This window comes from Anabrus simplex, chromosome 7 (assembly GCF_040414725.1).
Source record: "Anabrus simplex isolate iqAnaSimp1 chromosome 7, ASM4041472v1, whole genome shotgun sequence".
Taxonomy (NCBI): Eukaryota; Metazoa; Arthropoda; class Insecta; order Orthoptera; family Tettigoniidae; genus Anabrus; species Anabrus simplex.
In genome coordinates this window covers 140,783,388-140,804,935 of record NC_090271.1, presented here as the reverse complement: position 1 = coordinate 140,804,935, position 21,548 = coordinate 140,783,388, and the positions used below count along the sequence as shown (strand labels likewise).

Here is a 21,548-nt window from a genome sequence, read left to right as displayed (position 1 = left end):
GAGAAGGTAGGCCTAATTTTATTTGAATGACAACAACAGGGAAAATAACAACACTTTTCCCTTTGTGAAAATCAAATGATAACAAGTATCTCTCGGTCATGGCCATCAGTCAACGGATGTTAATTTCAGATGAGTACCAGCCTTAAGACATAGGTATCATTGTCTGGCCATCAAAACCTTACATCACAACCAGCAATGTTGCTAGAGTTACACTTCGGTCACACATTTTGTGACGCTAACTTCTGTAACGCAAATTTTCAGATTACCCCCAGTCACAAGCCATATTTATATCAGAATATTCCAATGAACAACAAGATGTGACTGAAAAGGGAACTCAGAGGCTCTTAAACCAAGGGCGTGGGTTGGCGACCACAGGCTTACCGCGGTACACATCCTTACGGAGTGCATAGTCCTGGCTGATCTGCGCCGTAGTCTAAAAGTTCCCAGTACCATCTGCCTTTCTACGAGATGACGAGCAGTCAGCAGATCATATCATCAGTTTTATGAGGGATGGTGGCCTGTTTTATCGTGCATAATAGTAAATGTTACATTTGACGCTAATTTTTATTTTATTGTTAGCTACGCTGTATTCTATTGGCTCTGTTTTAGTTAGTCTTTGTGTATTTTAGTGTATTTTTTTAACTTTTAATTTGAATGATATATATGGTATCACCTCAAAGGCAATGCCTTGTACTATAAGAAATTAAAGCATCGCGAATTAATTCCATTGATTATTTTTAATTCAAACTTATTTTTTCAGCCCTTACTTTAAATTATTGTCAGAGAATACAATTTAACATTTTAATTATTATTATTATTATTATTATTATTATTATTATTATTATTATTATTATTATTATTATATTTCGTTTCACATCGATCATTAGGGGCCGATGACCTAGATGGTAATCCCCTTTAAACAACGGTCATCATCATCATCATCATCATCATCATCACGGGCCTCTGAGTCTGGCTTTGTTTCCACTTACTTGTGCCAGGTTCCTCGACCATTCCTATCTGACCTCCCTAGGTCAACTCTTGTTCCTTTCTGACCCCGAAAGTATTAGGTTCGAGAAGCCTATGGTTCCGCTTTTGCGATTCAATCAATCAATCAATCAATCAATCAATCAATCAATCAATCAATCAATCAATCAATCAATCAATCAATCAATCAATCAATCAATCAATCCGTCACTGCTGATCTGCATTTAGGACAGTCCCCCAGGTGGCAAATTCCCTGTGTTGTTTCTCTAGCCTTTTCTTAAATGGTTGCAAAGAAATTGGAAATTTATTGAACATCTCCCTTGGTAAGTTATTCTAATCCCTAACTCGCTTTCCTATACATGTATATTTGCCCCAATTTGCCGTCTTGAATTCCAACTTTATCTTCGTATTGTGATCTTTGCTGCTTTCCTACCTTCACTGAAAGGTCAGAACTCTTTCTTTTCTTATTAGTGTTAAGGGAGGATGGCTTCCCAGTTGTTCTTCACTGTAGGCTATTTTAAAACAATAAACTCTTCCATGAACAACGGGGAAGATAAAACCTTGTTCCACCGAGCAACCGTGAAGATAAAAATACCAGTGAACATCAGCTGTGAAGTTCAAATAATAGTGAAGTGAACATCATCAATAAAGATAAAAATTAATGCAATGAACGCCAGCGGTGAAATATTCTTCTTGAACACTGAAGACAGGAAAATTTTTCTTTGATTTTGTGAATGGACCTAATGTCACAGTACTAGTAATTTGGTCCAGAGCGTTACAAATCTAGTTGATGCCAGTACATCATCGCTAACGACAAGCTCAGCTCTGTTTGTTGTGTGTTATGCTAGTGCGGTAAGCGGATCCCGAGCCATCATTTTTCCCCGAGCTCTGTTTGAACAACTCAACGGCTGAGTGACAAATTGTTCGGCCTGTCCATTGGCTGTGACACACAACCTGTTGTCCCTTCCTTTTTATCAAATGTACAACACAACTCCCACCTGCGTTCAGCGACTACCGGATGTGCTCCACACAATGGGAAGAAAGAGGAAATGTTCAGCTGACGTGATATATGCTTTTAAGATACATTACACCAAAACGGCAAGGAGAGAAAAACTTGAGGGCCATGGTCAAGATTTTAAATATGTTGTTGCAAATATTTCCTAGTATTTACCATAGATGCTTCCGTCTCTACAGGGAGGAGTGACGGGATTTCTTCACGATACTTTTACCAGGCTACTGACTAAAACCTTTCCTAGTAGATATAATCATCCCTTGAGTCTGAAGAAATCCTTACGTGACGATGTTGTCGCAGAATACAATACTAAACCTTAGATATAATCTTACCAACTAGTGTTTCAAGCGGAAATACACTGACCGGCAAAATTAATGGATCATTTGAATTTATCAAAGGAAAAAGCAAGTTAAATTGTGTAAAATTTCTTTTATTATTTATATTTTCACGAAAAAATGATCTGAGTAATCAACGTAAATAATAAAACGAATGTTTCACAATTTAACATGGTTTTTCCTTCGAAAATTCAAGTGATCCATTAATTTTGCTGGTCAGTGTATTTCACATAGTGCCAATTTTTTTTTTAGGCGCAACGATATTTTTTTCTTCGCCGCTCTCTCTTCTGAGAAGCCCACTTAATTAGAGGTTCGCTTATTTTGGAAGTTGCAGTATCGAATACTAGCAGAGCAGTTCGGCATTACAAACTGCTTACATGCCAGATTCGTATGGCAGTAGATTTAATGAACATTTTAAGAACCCTTTTTCTTGCATTCTGGCAGTCAAAGGGACACTTCCACCATGACTGCATGGTTCGAATCCTAGCCTATGCATATGCAATTTTTTTAATGAAAGATTACGTCCCTGTAGTTCACATTCCACGGACGTCCCGTCGCTATGACGATGTCAACTATCATGTAAAACTACAAATGTTCCTACTTTTTAAAATACATATAGGCTCTAATAATAATAATAATAATAATAATAATAATAATAATAATAATGTCCACCACTGTGGTGTAGTGGTTAGCGTGATTAGCTGCCATCCCCGGAGACCCGGGTTCTTCGATTCCCGGCTCTGCCACGAAATTTGAAAAGTGGTACGAGGGCTGAAACGGGGTCCACTCAGCCTCGGGAGGTCAACTGAGTAGAGAGGTGTTCGATTCCCACCTCAGCCATCCTGGAAGTGGTTTTCCGTAGTTTCCCACTTCTCTTAAAGGTAAATGTCGGGTTAGTACCTAACTTAAGGCCATGGGTGCTTCCTTCCCTCTTCCTTGTCTGTCCCTTCAAATCCCCCCCCCCCCCCGTCCACCAAATGCCCCTATTCAACAAAGCAGGTGAGGCCGCTTGGGCGAGGTATTAGTCCTCCCTCCCACCTGTATTCCCCCACTCAAAGTCCATGCTCCAGGACACTGACCTTAGGCGGTAGAGGTGGGATCTCTCGCCGAGTCCGAGGGAAAAACCAACCCTGGAGGGGAAACAGATTAAGAAAGAATAATAATAATACATTGATTGTTTGAGACTTTTAAGCAATAACTCTTCTAAGTTATTTCTTAAGATGTGCAGACTCAAGCTGAGTCTGAAAACGGCGCTCTTTAAATTACATGAATTATGTGAATGTTCCGCTTAACAGCACCGAACTCGGATTCCCTGGTATAAATTCTGGGTACGAGCAATCTCATAATGTAAACACGGAAAGAAGACAGCCTTTAGTACAACTTGGTTATCATCTCATTGCAGCGTCTGGTGGTGGTGGTGGTGGTGGTGATTGTTTTAATTCTATTTGCTTTACGTCCCACTAACTACTTCCATGGTTTTCGGAGACGCCGAAGTGCCGGAATTTAGTCCCGCAAGAGCTCCTTTGCGTGCCAGTAAATCTACCGACCCGAGGCTGACGTATTTGAGCACCTTCAAATACCACCGGACTGAGCCAGGATCGAACCTGCCGAGGTCAGCGCCTCAACCGTCCGAGCCACTAATCCCGGTAGATTGTTTTAAGGTGGTGGTGGTGGTGATTATTGTTTTAAGAGGAAGTACAACTAAGCAACCATTCTCTGTGTATGTTGGGTTTTCAGCCCGAAGGCTGGTTTGATCCTCCAAAGCTCCACCAAAGGCTATCATAGACAACCTAGGCGTCACTGAAGAGGCATACTAGGGAAATAAGGAGTGAGTTAGATTCCCGTTGCTTTCCTCACCGAGCCAGACATTGCTATTGCATATCAGTCTGCCAAGCCCACTGAAATGCATGCACCAACCGACCCTATGGGCGATATTTTCACATCAATCATAACAGGGACTGGCTGCATAAGGAATGGTGTTACTGGCATCGCTCATACCTCTGCCACTTTCATATTGTCAAAGCCAAGGATGAGACTGAGACAGGTCAATGAAAGTAACAAATTGCTCTAGCCCATACCAGAGGGCACTCTATAACACTAATCAGAGAGAAAAATGGAAGGAGTCCGACACTTCGAAAAAGAAGGTATCGGCCAAAGGAAGACAAGGGTGACGAAGGGCATGAAAATGAAAGACTCCCTAGGCCTCCATACAGTCGGGGTCTGAAAAGAACAAGAGTTAACCAAGGGAGGTCGGATAGAATAGATGAAATTGAGGAGCCTGGGACAAGTAAGTGGAAGCAACGCCAGGACTCTGTTGAGAGCCCTGTGGTCACCAACCCACGCTACAAAGTTCACAGCCCCTGATGCATCTTTTAGTCGCCTCTTATGACAGGCAGGGGATACCATGGGTGTTATTCTACGCCCTCATCCACAGGGGGGGGGGGCATTGTTTTAAGAAGAAGTACAACTAGGTAATCATTCTCTATTAACACTGATCCGATGGAAAATGGAAGAGGTCCTACACTTGGAAGAATGGAGGTGTCTGTAAAACAAAGGGAAACGCTACGGAGGACTTGAAAATGAAAGAATCCGTAAGCCTCGTCGGCGTCGGAAAAGAACAAGATTCTACCAAGGGAGGTAGGACAGGAAAGATCAAAGCGAGGAGCCTAACACACGCGGAAACAATGCCAGACTCAGCTAGGGGGCCATGATCGCCAGCCCCTGCTCCCACTTTGTCACCTCTTACGGCAGGCAGGGTATATCATGAGTTACCATGGGCAACAAATATTATTTCACACAATCCTGAATTACTGGAAAGATGTAATCAGAATCTAGAATGCGAGTGAGCCTAACTTCTTTGCTCCTTATGATAACAGCACTTATGGTGAAGTGCAACTCACCCCATCTACATTTAGAAAATATGCAATACTGACATGACACAGAATATTACGGAGAGGGACATGGCCCAGCTGTCCCTCACCTCTAACGACGCCTGTGCCTGTTAATATTTCAAATGGCTTGTGAAATATAGTTGGAAGGTGTAAACATCCCGTCCTCTGAGGAAACTACATACAACAGGATTTCATGGGCCTGTGTTTGGAGCGTAGCTTCAGTTGGAATAAGATATAGGAGTTGGCTTCGCGTCCCCAGTCACGCCGTGATGCTCTTCCCATGAAAGCATACTGGAAAACCTCGTCATGGTTACTTGACTGGAGAACACTGCCTCCGTGCAACGTCACTGATTCTCGGTAAAGAGCCTCTTTCAGCCTGTAAGAAACGTTTCTTAAATCCGTCGTGCGGCATCAGAACCTTGTTCACTCACGCTACTTGTACGGTCGGCCGCACTGTTCTCCCGAGCCCCAACTGCGCAGGATGTATCGTTCGAATTGGAAAAGCAGGGATGATAGTCACTCGACTCTTCGAATTCTTAGAAAGACTACGGCTACTCAGCGGCAGAGTTATCACGTGTCCACTGTAGAGTCCTGTAACCCAATTTGCTTTAGCTGATAAACCCGGTCTTCTGTAACTAGAACGATCATTAAGTATTTATAATCAAGCTTCATTTCATTAAAACTTCTCCTGTGTTGTGTTAAATGGTACAAGTACACCCATTTGATTTGCGAGCTGAACGAATTCAATAATTATCTTATGTATGACGAACGTACTATTAATCGTCATGAAGATAACTAGATCTCAAGTGGAGGAACGACATCGACCTTTAAGTCAAGATACTGTTCTACTGGAATTCTTAGTATCATCTTCAAAATTACAAGAGGAGATGTACTATTCTTATGAGACTAGCAGTGCTAAGTTCACTGAAATTACTTCATTCACTGCCAATATTTTGTAAACGGTATTATCAAGGAACAAATATCCTAGCGACATATTAACCAACTTGATGAGGAATGTACTCTACGTATATAATTTGTTGCATAAACTGTAATATTTCTGTGATTTGACGTGACAACGTCTCACTCCGCAGGTCAGCATGAATATTTCTCCGCATATGATTTTTTACTTGTGCAAACATATTCTCAAATGGGTTCAAGTCCGGAGAGCTACGAGGCCAGTCTATCAATTCTGGCATGAGTAATTACTGAATTAGAAACAGCTGTGTTTTGGCAAAATGCTGATGTGGTAGGGTAGGTTAATCTAATATTACGGGGTCCATTCACGCTGGGTAAAATGGAACCCCTGGTACATCCACAAACGTTCCTCATCGGTGAACGATAAAGAAACTTGCCGTCAGATGTCCACTCATTTGTCCACCTCCAGCGCCCTGCAGTATGCGCCGACACATCACTCCCGAATTGTGGCTGATTGGCTCGATGAACGCTCTACGGGAATGGGGATTCTTGCCTGGCCACCAAGGTCACCCGATCTCAATCTTACTGGGCAAATCTGAATGCTGACGAGAGGGATGTGTGCACCCTGGGTCCTGCCCCGAACAATCTCTGTATATTTTGGGAGGCTGTGCAGCGGCCATATATCAGTATGGCTCCCCCCTGCTTCTAGTGGCTTGTGGAGTCCCTGCTTCACGATCGCCACCGTTATCAATGCGTAAGGAGGTGCTACACGCTACTAGCCAGGTATCGACAATTCAATTGCTCATCAATGTATAAGTGGTATATTCTATGTTCGTTATCATTAGATAATTAAACAGCTCTGCTAGATGCCACAACGATGAATTTAACGTAATCTCTCCTCGAGTGGTCCTCGTGCTTTGAGTTCTCGATTACGCGCAGTCGGTGCAATCCCGAGCGCCGTAGTGAGTTAACGCGTCGACCGACGTTTCGGTCTCGTTCTATTCACAGATAGGCTAATTTAATACAGTGAATGAAAGTATAGTGTGTGAATAAGTTACTGAACACTGAAAATGCACAACAAAGTGTTCTTTCGCGGCTTCTAAATCGATAACCATTCAACACTCAAATGAGATCCCGTGGAGAGATGTAGGCAAGACAATGGTGAACGAATAGTGAAGATATCTCCTACAAATCAAAAGTTATACGACGATAAAGTTAGAATTGGCGCATTGGTAAGTAAATCCCACGACGCGCCGTCATCAGTTCATTCAACACCACCACCGCGAGAGAGGTCCGAAGATACACAATGATAGTATCTAACGCACAAAGAGGATATAAAAAACTGATAAAAGTTAATGACATACAAAATGTGCCTTGTTTAAATGCCAAACACCTTCCCAACCTAAGAACTTTTAAGGGTACTAATCATATAAATGCTACTGTCCCGTTATCCTTCCGCTTAATTATTAAGAATTTGTGTCTTTTGTCATGGGCAAACGTTGTCACACCAAAATACCCATGACCGCAGACGACACGTCCTACTCCCAACATTTATTTGATATTTAGTGCCCCCACTGTCGGCAGCCCTGAAAATGGTTTTCCGTGGTTTCCCATTTTCACACCAGGCAAATGCTGGGGCTGTACCTTAATTAAGGCCACGGCCGCTTCTTTCCCACTCCTAGCCCTTCCCTATCCCATCGTCGCCATAAGACCTATCTGTGTCGGTGCGACGTAAAGCAACTAGCAAAAAAAAAAAATATTTAGTGCGGTCAAATATCCCCAATATTCAGTGCCCGAAGTTCAGTAATTTAATAATACTGTATTGTATTTTATATTGGAAATAGTTCAGTGCATTTTTTTTGCTAGAGGCTTTACGTCGCACCGACATCAGAGCACTTTAAACAATACACTGGATTAATCACCTGTGTTTGTTTTGGTGATCTTCGTTCTTTGAATGGTACATACGAACTGTGCCGCACCAGGTGTGTCGATGTAAGCTGGAGCTAAACCCTTGTTGCAGCCAATGTAAGTTACATAAGAATGAAAATGACACTAAACATTAATTGCCATAGAAATATGACAGTAAATACAATTTGCGTTCGAAGACAAAGCCAAACCAACTATTAGAGGGCGCTAAACACTGTGGGGAGTGATAATAAAAATGGCTTATTTATCCACTGGCTTTGAACGAAATATTTTGGCCAAAGATTTGAACAAATATGGCATTATCTGTTGTTGTTTTTCAATATCACAAAAATAGGTGGATCTATTGGCCCATGCTTCATAATAGCGTGCACATAATTTATCATTGGCAGTCAGGCGGGTTGGGCAGGGTCCGCCTACTTGTTCAAACACAGCTAGAAAAATGTTATCGTGCTTGATCCGCTTAGCGGGCGAAAATTCATTGTGAAAACAGCAGTGGGGTAGCGACGGGTCAGCACTGCATTTCGATCAACGCTTGCACTCGGCGTGCTATGCTCGCTCTGTTTATAAATTAAATATATTCCATGGAGCACAGGAAACAAGAGGGACATGTCGGAGTGAGACGGGGCGGGGGCAGCGATACAATCAGCTCGCTCACTCACTCATGGTTCTGATTTAATTTAATTTTGAATAAAATGATGTTTCGTCGATTAACAAAAAAATCGTTTGCATGTACATGTGTGTGTTTTGACACACTGAAATTGTGGTGAAAAATAAAATTACAAAACATATTTGGAGGGTTGTGATAATGCGCTGTATCCTGCTGGGGTGAGATTGTTCCGCAATAAGCTGATAATATTTACAAAACAAGAAAACTCTATATTGAATGGCGATCATTGATAAAATATACAATGTGAGTGCCATTATTCTTGTTTGAAAATATCATAGAGAACGTACAGTGTTCAAGTGAGACTCCAAGTGAAATCTGGCCTGCCTTCTAGCAATATCTCACTGTAGTCCAATCCAAATAAATACCAATTCCTGGGATACGGTACAACGGGCAAGTTGAGCACTCTTCAGAAAGTTTGCAATACAGGCTCTTGGAGAGTGAGGTGGCCTCGAGGTTATAATGGAAAACTGAAGGAAGCAACTTCAAATCTGTCTGAAATTTGAACGGTAATCATTTATACAGACTAAAAGAGTATATAAGTTTGCATATGGAGGGTAACCTCTGGAACTACTCAGCCGATTAGTCGTTCTTCCACCATTAGAAAGCTTATTTCTTCCAGATTATTGTAAGCTATATACATAGTGCTTCCTTCTAGAAAAAGAGATGTTGGAACTCTCAGAAGAGAAGTAAGAGAAAGAATCGCGAATTTTTAAACAGCATACGTTCATTTCATACAGTAGGATTAAATAGTTCAAACAGCTTCTAGACTTTGGACATGTTACCATCCTCCTCGACTTGTTTGCGGAATTTGCTTCTGGCGACCATTGCAGAATGGTGACCTTGAAACAGCTATGTTTTAATATAGCTGGATCAAAGAGAGGTCCAACGATTTTATGAACAGCAGTGAGGTTAACGTTTTCATGGATATGGAAGACCTTCCTAGAGCCACGATTAGGTTCGTCTGAGAAAATACGCTTTTATTAACACTGGAAGAAATAGCTACTCTATTGAAAGTGCGCCGAATCTAACGCATTTTCACTCTGAATTTCAGATGATGCGTGAAGGCTCGAATGGCTTCCCTTCCATTCAGCTGAAATCTCCTTGCCAGCGTGCATCTTTCTTCTTCCTTTCGAGAATCGAAACAACAAAATTCACGTGATATCTCGCACGATTACGCTTTACAAACTACTTCAAAACAAATCGAATGACAGATATTTTAGAGCGGGAACCTCAAATAAATATATTTTCATTTCATTAACCTGAAAGGTTATTATTTGTTATTTTTATGAATCTATATTATTTCATTTCCTTTCAATATAGAGGGTTCCGCCATAAAAAAGCCCTGTGTATATGTAAGTACAGTATGTGATAACTTACCAGATCAGGTATTTTTTTCCTTTGAAGTAATGCAATTCTTAAAAATTGTGTTCCTAGAATCCATAAAAGTTAACAGGCTGCCTGAATAATGAATTAATGAATTGAGCCTACTCAGTGCATTCGAAATTCAATGTTCTACCAAAAAACTTCTCATGTATTTTCTTCCAGACTAGCAGTTACCCAGGAAAAACTGCCGCCCTGTTTTGGCACATTCTTTTATCAGATAACATTCAGAATAACCGGTAAACAAGCTGCAAACAACCTGGACATAGAAGTGGTTTATAATCGAACACCTATCAGTACAATCAAACAAGAATTGAGGGAGGAACTCATACTTTCCTAATGTACGGAGTAGACTGAAATGTAACTAATGTGACAGCTAAGACTACAGGCCACAGGAAATTTGGTGAATACTTCTTTAGGTTCAAAATAACAGAATAACCTACATGCGCGTGTGGTAAAACAAATCATCAGACAGCTGACCATATCCTTTCGGAGTGTAAGTTACTCAATTCCGAGAGGGGTGAATTTTGTAGCAGTGTTATAAACTCAGTGGACCACTAGCCGGTGGAGAAACATGAACTCGTGGACAAACACCTAAAAGAATTTTCTAAATTTTTAAACAAAGTAAATGTTGACATTTTACAGCCATCAAGCAGTGAATAACATTGGCCAAAGACATATGTAATTAATTATATATAGGGTACTAATTAGCACTGTTGTTATGTGTATAAAAGCTTGTAGTATTACTTTCTGTAATGGAGCATTGTTAATAAATTATTCTTAAAAATACGTTCATGACGGAAAATTAAAAATTGCATTTTCTTCTTGTTGTGAACACAGCCGATATAGAAATATAATTCTGAACAGCAAAAGTCTAAATGCATGAATATCTCTGTTATCGTAGCCGGTATACGAAAATTGTGTAAGACATAATGATCGGAAATTGTATTCTCAATAGAACAGATGTCATAAGATTGTGAACAATTGGCACAATTGCACAACTGTTATGGATTGTTGCACTAACAAGGAACATTCACGAAGTGCTTTTTTTTTTTTTTTTTTTTTTTTTTTTTTTTTTTTTTTTTTTTTTTTTTTTGCAAGCTGATTTACGTCCCACCGACACAGATAGGTCTTATGGCGACTATGGGATAGGAATGAGCTAGGAGTGTAAAGGAAGCGGTTGTGGCTTTAAAACTCACAGCGGTGCTTGATTGATAATGGTATAAAATCAAATACAACGAAAATTTCAGCTGTAATAAATGCATTTTGTTCTAATTCTAGTTGCCCATATAGGTAATTATACATATATATGAGCGTAGGTGGATATTGATATAATAACGAAAACGACAGGAAACTTAACTATAAATAGTGTTTTTTCATGCCTTTGCTGGCAGGACCTAGTGTTTACAGTGCACTACGTCTTCTGGTATGGGCTAGAGCAATTTTGTTACTTTCATTGATCTGTCTCTGTCTTGTCCTTGGCTTTGACAAAATGAAAGTGACTGAGGTATGAGCGATGCTAGTAATGCCATTCCTTACGCAGCCAGTCTCTGCTATGAATGGTGTGAAACTGTTGCTCATAGGGTCGGTTGGTGCATGCATTTCAGTGGGCTTGGCAGACATATGTAACAGCAACTTTTGGCTCGGTGGGGAAAGCAACGGGAAACTACCTCACTCCTCATTTCCCTAGTACGCCTCTTCAGTGATGCCTAGGCCATCTATGACAACTCATGGCGGAACTGTTGAGGATCCAACCAGCCTTTGGGCTGATGACTAAACATACATAGTGTTTTTTTCTACTAATTTTAGCTGTCCTCATATGCTTAAATATGTTTTTACGTCTTGATGCAGGAACGGTTCAACACAAATATAAACGACTATATTTACATTGGACGAATGATGCATTTGTACACTTGAGAGTTGTGTCCCAGAGAGCACTGTCAGGAGTGTCAAAGGCATCATATTCAACTGGAAATGTAACTTTCTTCCACACAAGGTTAATAATGCCATTGAATATGGGGGGGGGGGACTCAAGTGATTATGGAAAAGCGCATGAAGTTTTATAATAGCGTTACGACTCTGAAGGCCAATATTAATATTGCCGAGTGAAACTCCTCACAAAAATGTGATGAACTTTTTCGATTGACGAAAGAAGCACACATTCAAGGGTTGAAGGGTTGGACAATGGAAGTTGAACCAGGTAGAATAGTTGTTTCATAATAATACTAATAATAATAATAATAATAATAATAATAATAATAATAATAATAATAATACATATATACATTATCATTATAGACTGTTATACCTTTCAGCGTACAGTCTGCAAGCCTCTATGAATTTACTGTACGTCGCCACAATCCTCTATTTGCAACTAGTGCTGTAGCCTCATTTAGTTCTATACCTCTTATCTTTAAATCGTTAGAAACTGAGTCTAACCATCGTCGTCTTGATCTCCCTCTACTTCTCTTACCCTCCGTAACAGAGTCCATTCTTCTTCTAAGTAACCTATCCTCCTCCAATCGCCTCACATGGCCCCACAACCGAAGCCGGTTTATGCGTACAGCTTCATCCATCGAGTTCATTTCTAAATTAGCCTCTCCTCATTCCGAGTACCTTCCTGCTATTGTTCCACCTGTTTGTACTAGCAATCATTCTTGCTACTTTCATGTCTGTTACGTCTAACTTATGAATAAAATATCCTGAGTCCACCCAGCTTTCGCTCTCGTAAAGCAAAGTTGGTCTGAAAACAGACCGATAAAAAGATGGTTTCATCTGGGAGCTGACTTCCTTCTTACAGAATACTGTTGATCGCAACTGCAAGCTCACTGCATTAGCTTTACTGCACCTTGTTTCAATCTCACTATATTACAATCCTGGGAGAACACACAACCTAAATACTTGAAATTATCGGCCTGACATTCCATTCTGTTGAATTTCTTACCTACTGACATCAATTTAGTTTTGTTAAGGCTAATTTGCATACCATACTCATTGGACCCATTTTCAAGTTCCAAGATATTAGACTGGAGGCTTTCGGCACAATCTGCCATTAAGACCAAGTCGTCAGTATAGGCTAGACTTTTTACTACATTTCCACCTAACTGAATCCCTCCCTGCCGTTTTATACCTTTCAGCAGATGATCCATGTAAACTACGAACAGCCTTGTCTAACCCCTGTAAGTACCCTGAACCAAGAACTCATTCTACCATAAATTCGCACTGAAGCCCAATTTGATTGATTTTAATAATCTACCTTTAATTTCATAGTCCCCCAGTATGGCGAACATCTTTTCCCTCTGTACTCTGTCATACGCTTTCTCTAGATCCACAAAACATAAACACTACTGCCTATTCCCCTCGTAGAATTTTTCAATTACCTGGCGCATACTGAAAATGTGATCCTGACAGCCTCTCTGTGGTCTGAAACCACACTGGTTTTCATCCGATTTCCTCTCAACCACTGATCGCAGCCTCCCTTCCAAGATCCCAGTGATACTTTGCCTGGTATACTAATCAGTGTGATACCTCGATAATTGTTGCAATCCTTTCTATTCCCTTCCTTATAGATAGGTGTAATTACTGCTTTTGTCCAATCTGAAGGTACCTTACCAACACTCCACGCTAATTTTACTACTCTATGAAGCCATTTCATCCCTGCCTTCCCACTATACTTCACCATTGCACGTCTAATTTCTCTATCCCTGATGGTTTATGACAATGGAGTTTATTTACCATCTTTTCCACTTCCTCCAGCGTAGTTTCACCAACAACATTGTCCTCCACCCCATGAGCTTGGCTGTTCGCAACACCACCACACTTTGCATACCACTGGTTTAGAGCATGTTCGTAATTTTAGTACGGTTTGTTTTGCCGAATACTGTACGCGAAATAAACTATTCTCATAAGCAACACATGATTACTTACCATATGATACCTTCTCAATAAAAAGGAACCAGAAACATCATCCGCCCTGTTGTCCACTGCCTTCTAAACAGTAAGTGCGTTTACATGCACGATTCAAATAGACAAGTACACTTTCCATACTGAAAACGCCATGTAAACGGGGGCTGAGTCTCAAGCTCGAAGCGGTAAAATCTGGGATGAGTCCCATGTAAACGCGGATCGTACGGAGATCGTATTGAAAACGACTGAGCGCGCACTCCATGTTTGGTCTTGTAAAAATAATTTCCGTAATCGAATTGAGCACTTCATTTTCATTCATAATCGATAGCGGATTGAATATTTACAGGCAACAGAATCACGAGAAAATGACATTGTCATCAACAGAAGTACTTATAACACATCCATAATTAACTTACTAGATTACTTCATTTCGCCAGGCTATTTAAAAAGCACGTATGAAAACAGAAACCACTAAATACTATAATCTCTTTGTGTACTTAACTCTAGGAGCTGGATAGAGTGGAGCGTAGCCCCGTCTACGTCTGCACAGTATTGCCAACACTTGATGACGAAAAGTAGGTACAACATCGCTAAAATTTCCACAAATGGCTAATTGTATGGAACAGCTTGCCAATAGTCGCTATATGCATTAAGTGTAAATCATACGGCAGTGAAGATTCACACTCAAATCACATGTTTTAAGAATAACGGATGAGGGAGGAGAAAAAATATGTATAAACGTAGAAGTTTTAAATGATACTGAACTCAATTAACAAACATGTACATTATAATCATCATCCCTCCTCAACTACATTCCTTCCTCCAGCACTTGAGATGTCTGTTGATTTTTCTGACGACGAATAAACTGCACTTGCTCCAACAAATGGGTGACACTTCCGACGGGACCTCATTTGAATGAGGCAAATTTGGGCCGAAAGAGCAAACGAGATAGTCACTTTTTTATCTGGTGGTTTAACGCCGTATCGACACATCGAAAGTTTTCGGCGACGCAAGGATAGGAAGTGGGACGGAAGTGGCCATGGCCTTGATTACGGTACAGCCCCTGCATTTACCTGGTGTGTAATATGGGAAACCACGGAAAGCCATCTTCAGGGCTGCCGACAGTGGTCATCGTCGCCGTAAGACCAAGCTGTGTCGGTGCGACGTAAAGCAAATAGCAAAGTGGCAAAGTGGTTTTCATTTCATTATAAAGTGAATAACCAAAATATGCTACGCAGACAAGGGAGAACGTGTGACAAAAGGCGAATAGGAATTTTTCGTGGTTATTTATGAAACAGGAATATCCAATTACTTTTAATACCGTTAATATAAGATTTATTTCAAAAATTGTCCTAACTAGCAATATTAAAATACACTGAAAATCACAAAAATGTCCGAGGTAATTATAGCTAGAAATGCCCAAGTTAAGCAAAGAAAGTGGCAAAAATGGGGTTTTGAAAATTTGTGGCTAACGTAATACTCCAAATGGCCTGATCTAGTCATATACTGACTAACTAGGCAACCCTGCGTCTGAATTTGACATGATCATGATCTCTCTGGAAATGAGCAAGCAGCAGTTTGCATGAGCTCACGCATGCCCAGTAGTGTTGATAATGGACTCAGAGAGAGAATTCTTCAGGAGCGTGGTCCTAATATTATGGGGCCGTGCGGGATCGATCCTGTCGCGATAGGTTTTATCGATCAAAGAATATGGACAATATCGTTACGACCGCGATCCTGTATTGTTTATTTATGCCGAAATCGCTTGGCGGATTCAATAAAATACGCAATACTACATGTAAATGGGGGTAGTACGCTCAGTGTACTCAAATAGATTTCAATCCCCACGTAAATGTCGTAACTCCGATCAAACAATTCCTCCAAATGACCGGCAGAGATGCAAGATATATTCCTGTTCAGTGACAGTGAAATACGGAGTGTAGCACCGTAACATTTCTATTTAATTTTATTTACTCATTTAGAATTGGAATATAGCAATTAAACTTCGGAATTATTGGCAAAGTATGTTCTGGACAAATTCATACAAATAAAAGAAAATACATGAAATATGAAAGACCATAGCACGGAAAGAAATGCACAGAGTTTGATGTTGATTCTTCCGTGCAAAAGTCCACTCAGATTATGCGCGGAAGTGTATATAGGGGTTGCAGAAATTCACACAATGGGAGATACTATTATCTCATTTACTGAACCACCCTCGTATTATTCCACACTCTTTTGTAAGTACTATTCTTGATCGCCAGTTCACTGAACAGAATTAACTTCAGTGCTAGTGATGGTACGATAGTAAATTTTTGTACTATGTGATAGTATGGATTCTCTTATTGATCTCACGGGTATTGTTTAACTATTTGGCCCCTGGTTCTGATGATCAGTCCAGTATAAGAAATCAGGAACTTCAACCAATTAACAGCTGTCTATCACCACAGTATTATCATAGATTCCGTAGTATCACTTTTGTATCATCGAACATGTACGTTCACTTGCTATTATGTAAACTGATGAGAATAGCGTGCTGTAGATTCTTTGCTCTAATATGGCATTTCAGTTTTCAATAATACATTTACATAAGTGTGGTATTCTGATGAAGCAGACAGCCGACATATTTGTAGACCGACCGCAGCCCAAAGAGTTCAAACGCAAAAATTAAACTACTCAGTATTTCGTACTGAATGTTTTGTTCTGTGAATAGGTTATGAATAGGGGGTGGATTTCTATAACAAGTCATTTTTTTCCTTAACATATCATGCAGAAAAGGCTAGGAAAACAACAGATAGGGAATCTGCCACCTGGGCGACTTCCCTAAATGCAGATCAGCATTGATTGATTGATATTGGTGTTTAGCCTTGTATTTTCAATACGTTTACAAGCATGATAAAATTAAACAGGTTTTATTGGGCATATAAATGCACATTTATACATATATTTATGCATATTTTGTTCATTTTCATTTGAATTTCGTTTTATAAGAAGTTATCTTTCAGGGTAGACTGGAATGTACTTCTACTGAAGAACCACTGAAGTGTAGTGTATGGAATGTTTCTAGCAAGTAAGAGCTATTGTTTTCTGGTTGGGTCAATTCCTGGAAACCGGGCTATTGTTTTCACGAAAGCAGAGGCAATTCTGCAGTTATTTGTCTGCAGATTTACAGCAATTTTCTCCGAATGATTTAACTCTATTGAAGTACGATCCCGGTACATCATGTGATGTAGAAGGAAGTTTTTCTCGCTACAAGACGATACTCAGCGACAACAGGAGAGGATTATCATTCAACCACAATCCTGATAATGGAGACTGGATCAGGTTCGAAAGCTTCATTCAAATAGCACATATTTTGCGTATAATGTAAAAATGATTGAATATTGAGCAGTGAAAGTAACGTAACTGTAGTGTTTGTTTTCCACAGAGACCATGATTTCCTACCTTTATGAGTTCATGAACTATTCAGCATTATAGTTAATTTTGTAGGTTAAGGATTTGGAATAATTAAAACCACCTATTTCAACACTACATTAATTGCAGCCTGTAGCAATCGTAATAAAAGTGTTTCTATATGTAGATGCTATTCAATAAGTTAAATTTAGTATTTATACGTCATATTTGTATGTTTTTAGGTGGTAATAATAATAATAATAATAATAATAATAATAATAATAATAATAATAATAATAATAATAATAATAATAATAATGGCGTATGGCCTCCGGAGAGGCCTGGTGCAGCTCTTTCGATTAGACGTAGATAGGCAACCTGCGCATCTGTGAGTATGGGGCCCTACCTAATGTGATTTCTAAAACTGTAGACAACACACACCCCTAGCCCTTGAGCCAATGGAATTAACCAATTAAAGTTAAAATCCCTGATCCCGCCGGAAATCGAACCCGTGACTCCCTGGACCAAAGGCCATGGATCCGGGCATGTTCTTAGGTTATAAATGCATACATATTTCAAACATTTTTAGGTCATAGAAATCCGCCCCCTAGTTGTGAATATCTATTTAAGCCTACGAGATTTGTTTTATATCTATCCACGTTTGGTATCATTATTTAATTTTGTATTCGCTGTGTAGTCAAAATAAATATAAATCGAGTTCTAGACTCTCTCTAGATAAATTCTGGAATTCTGATTATATTACTACTGACAATCCGTAATACAAAACAATAACATCTCCCAATTTATGCAATTAATTTACACACTAACGGTGATTTCTCTTTCCAGTATTTACACACTATTATGTTTTAATCTGTACGAACAAGTTATTCATAAGCATAACGAGTGAGTTGGCAGCATTCACGGGCAGTGTAGCGGTAAGCTTAAATTTGGGAGGTAGTGGATTCAAACCTCATCAACAGCAGGACTTATGATGGCTTTCGTGGTTTCCCATCTTCATACCAAGCAACCTTAAAGGCTAAGGTTACTTCCTTCCCATTATTAGCCGTTTCCTATCCCATCCTCGCCGAAAACTTAGTGGGGCATTCAGCCACTAGCAAAAGGAACAAACTCATGGAAGAAAAATGATGAAAATTAGAGAACTTCAACATGACCAAAAATTCATTCTTAGATTGAGGAAGATGATCACCCCTTGTCTCGTATAAGTAGGCTACGTCAGATGTAGATTATAATTAGGTCAACTACCGGCAATTCTTGACAGATGAAATTTTCACGGGAAATCAAAGTGAAAATACAGGAGAACTTGGGATACCTTCGGATCTTTTCAGGGGAGTTAGGGATATTTTCTCCCCGCGGAAGTACAGTGGTATTCCCCAACTGAAACAATATATCTTGGTAAAATATATCACTAATATGAACCTCTCGATTACGGAAAAGTTCAAGTCAATCTTAATTTCCTTTATCTCAATAAATAGGATTCAAACAGCCAACAAGATAATTCCATATGAAGTATCGTGGTATACAATACAGATGCAGCCTTTCACGACCAGCTAAGATCGGGGCGTTGTTGGCAGTGTGGGGGCGTGCTGTGTTGGCAAAGTTTTATGACGTCACGCTCCAAGGAGCCTTCTACGCTGTGGTCGCGAATATACCTGATGGAACCTACTGCGAACGTATTAGATCACTGAAGGCTTATTTCGAGTGCAATACGGTCGTAAAAAGAGTAACTGAAGTTGCTCATAACGGGCGACTTGCGCGGACTCTGCAGTTGTGTTGGCAGTAGTACCAGACCTGTAGCTTAGATCCTTCCCAACACAACAAATATGACTTAAGCCACCACAACTCAAGCGGAAAAAGCATCCGACGAGAAATCGAAAGATTATGGGTTCGGATTCCACTTTCCACTTAACATCAATTCGATACGTAGGCTACTACTGTACTCGCGCACTATCCTCGTCAACTAGCGGCACATATCCAGGTCGTGGTACCTACCGAGTTTCGAAAAATGTGTTGTTGTCGCTTTTCCTTATACGCTTCTGTGATAATGCGGTTTTTAACCAGAAATCTGAATTTTTCGTCCGTATTTGTCCAAGGCAACATGGTCGCTTCCTTTTTTCACTCCTAGAATTCACTTTATTTAATAGATGGGCAGAACACACAATCGACTACAAGCAGTTGCGACCACCGCTATTAGCTTTTCAATGACACTGAAATATCGCAACGCTGAGCTCACTGCACGTGGAATAGACGCGCCGCATCAGCTGTTATCAGAGAGTGAGACAAATTAACATGTTCCGCTACTCTGCTAAAATTGTCACTTGCTGTTATGAAAAGCCTGTCTCTTAACGAGCATAGTGCGCCTAGTTTGCAATTACCCTCACTAAAATAATTTAACTCAGGAAATGTGGAATTCAAACAAACAGAAAATGTCCTCAGGGCAGTTAACTCCCTAACGTGGAATAGCAACAAATACTGTAAAAGAGAAGGCCTGGCTGAATGGCTCATCGCAACTCTCGGCCAGAGCGAGAGGTGCAACCCTCTTGGTGGCCCGCTTCACCCCCTCAGGGTGGGGAATGAAAACGGGGGAAAAAAAGAGGCTCAGACGGTTGAGGCGCTGACCTTCTGATCCCATTTTGGCAGGTTCGATCCTGGCTCAGTTCGGTCGGTGTCTGCCTCTTGTCGGCACGTAAAAGAACTCGCGCGAGACAAAATTCCGACACCTCGGCGTGTCCGAATACTCTAAAAGTAGTTAGAGGGACGTAAAGACAATAACATTACTATGTAATAGAGAGGGATGCGTGTAGAATAACAATGGTTTCAGTTGAGGTATATACACAACTAAGAAGACGCCAAGTAAAAATATTTTTAAACTGGAAATCTCCAGTGCGATAGGAGTGTCCTGGCAGTATCGACAGGACAGGCAGTGCAGGAGAGTTCTGGCGTTAATCCGGATTACTGACGAATGTCTGCCATGTGGGGTGACTAACAGGGGAATAGCACCAGGCGGCTTCTCTTCGCAGTTGTATCCAACAAGCTGAACTCGTATCAGTCCTTTCTATTGAAAACTGGGCTGTCTAATGAATTAACTAATGTTATACGGACTTCGTATCCGGGCTCGATCCCTCAGACGAAGAGTTGTTCAGACAAACATGTAGAAAGCACTGCCTGGGATATTTAGTACACGGTTCACGAGCGGCCCGATGCTATATTTCAAAATCATCCCTGCTCGTGAAGTAATAGGCTAAATAATAATGTTATTTGCTTTACTTCCCAATAACTACTTTTACGGTTTTCGGAGACGCCGAGGTGCCGGAATGTAGTCCACCAGTTCTTTTATGTGTCAGTAAATATAGACACGAGGCTGGTGTATTTAAGCACCTTCAAATACCATCGGACTGAGCCAGGATCGAACCTGCTAAGTTGGGGTTAGAAGGCCAGCGCCTCAACCGCCTGAGCCACTCATCCCGGCACTCGTGAAGTAAAATGACACACACACACACACACACACACACACTTTACTACTTGTGTATAAATAGTAATTTCATTTCAAAAGATGGTCCGTTTTGAACCATATGAATCTTTTCTCTGTTTGTTTACTGTACATTACTGTCGTCATCTATGGGATCTATAGCGAACCTTAGAAAAACTTACTGATACCTTCATGCCATGTTGTGCAGACTCGCAGACACACTGTAAGGGGAAGGGTTTCATCACGAAAGACGTAAACAAGTTTTGACATCATAAGAACCTTCGGAATAGATTCTGAAGATGAGTTTGTAAAAGGAAGTCATGCAGAGCTATTGTAAATGTAACAATTCATATGTTAGTGGAAAGTAACTTGAAACATAATCCTGAAAAGGAAACGTAAACGATATTAAATAGACAATAAATTACAACACTCTTAAGAGGAAAAGATACGGAACTGTAATATGTTGCCGAGCAAGTGGCTGTACGGTTTGGGTCACGTAGCTATCAGCTTGTATTCGGAAGATAGTGGGTCCGGACATTCACTGTCGGCAACCCTGGAGATGGTTTTCCGTGGTTTCCCATTTCCACATCGTGAAAATGCTGCGGCTGTACCTTAAAGCTACGGTCACCTCCTTCCCACTCCTAGCCCATTC

At 40.4% G+C, this 21,548-nt stretch overlaps 1 protein-coding gene across 3 annotated transcripts in view; it reads right to left on the bottom strand.

The window, feature by feature from the left end:
• LOC136876976 (homeobox protein OTX2) overlaps positions 1 to 21,548 on the bottom strand; it is a 536,701-nt gene that overhangs the window by 27,726 nt on the left and 487,427 nt on the right. The window lies entirely within an intron of this gene.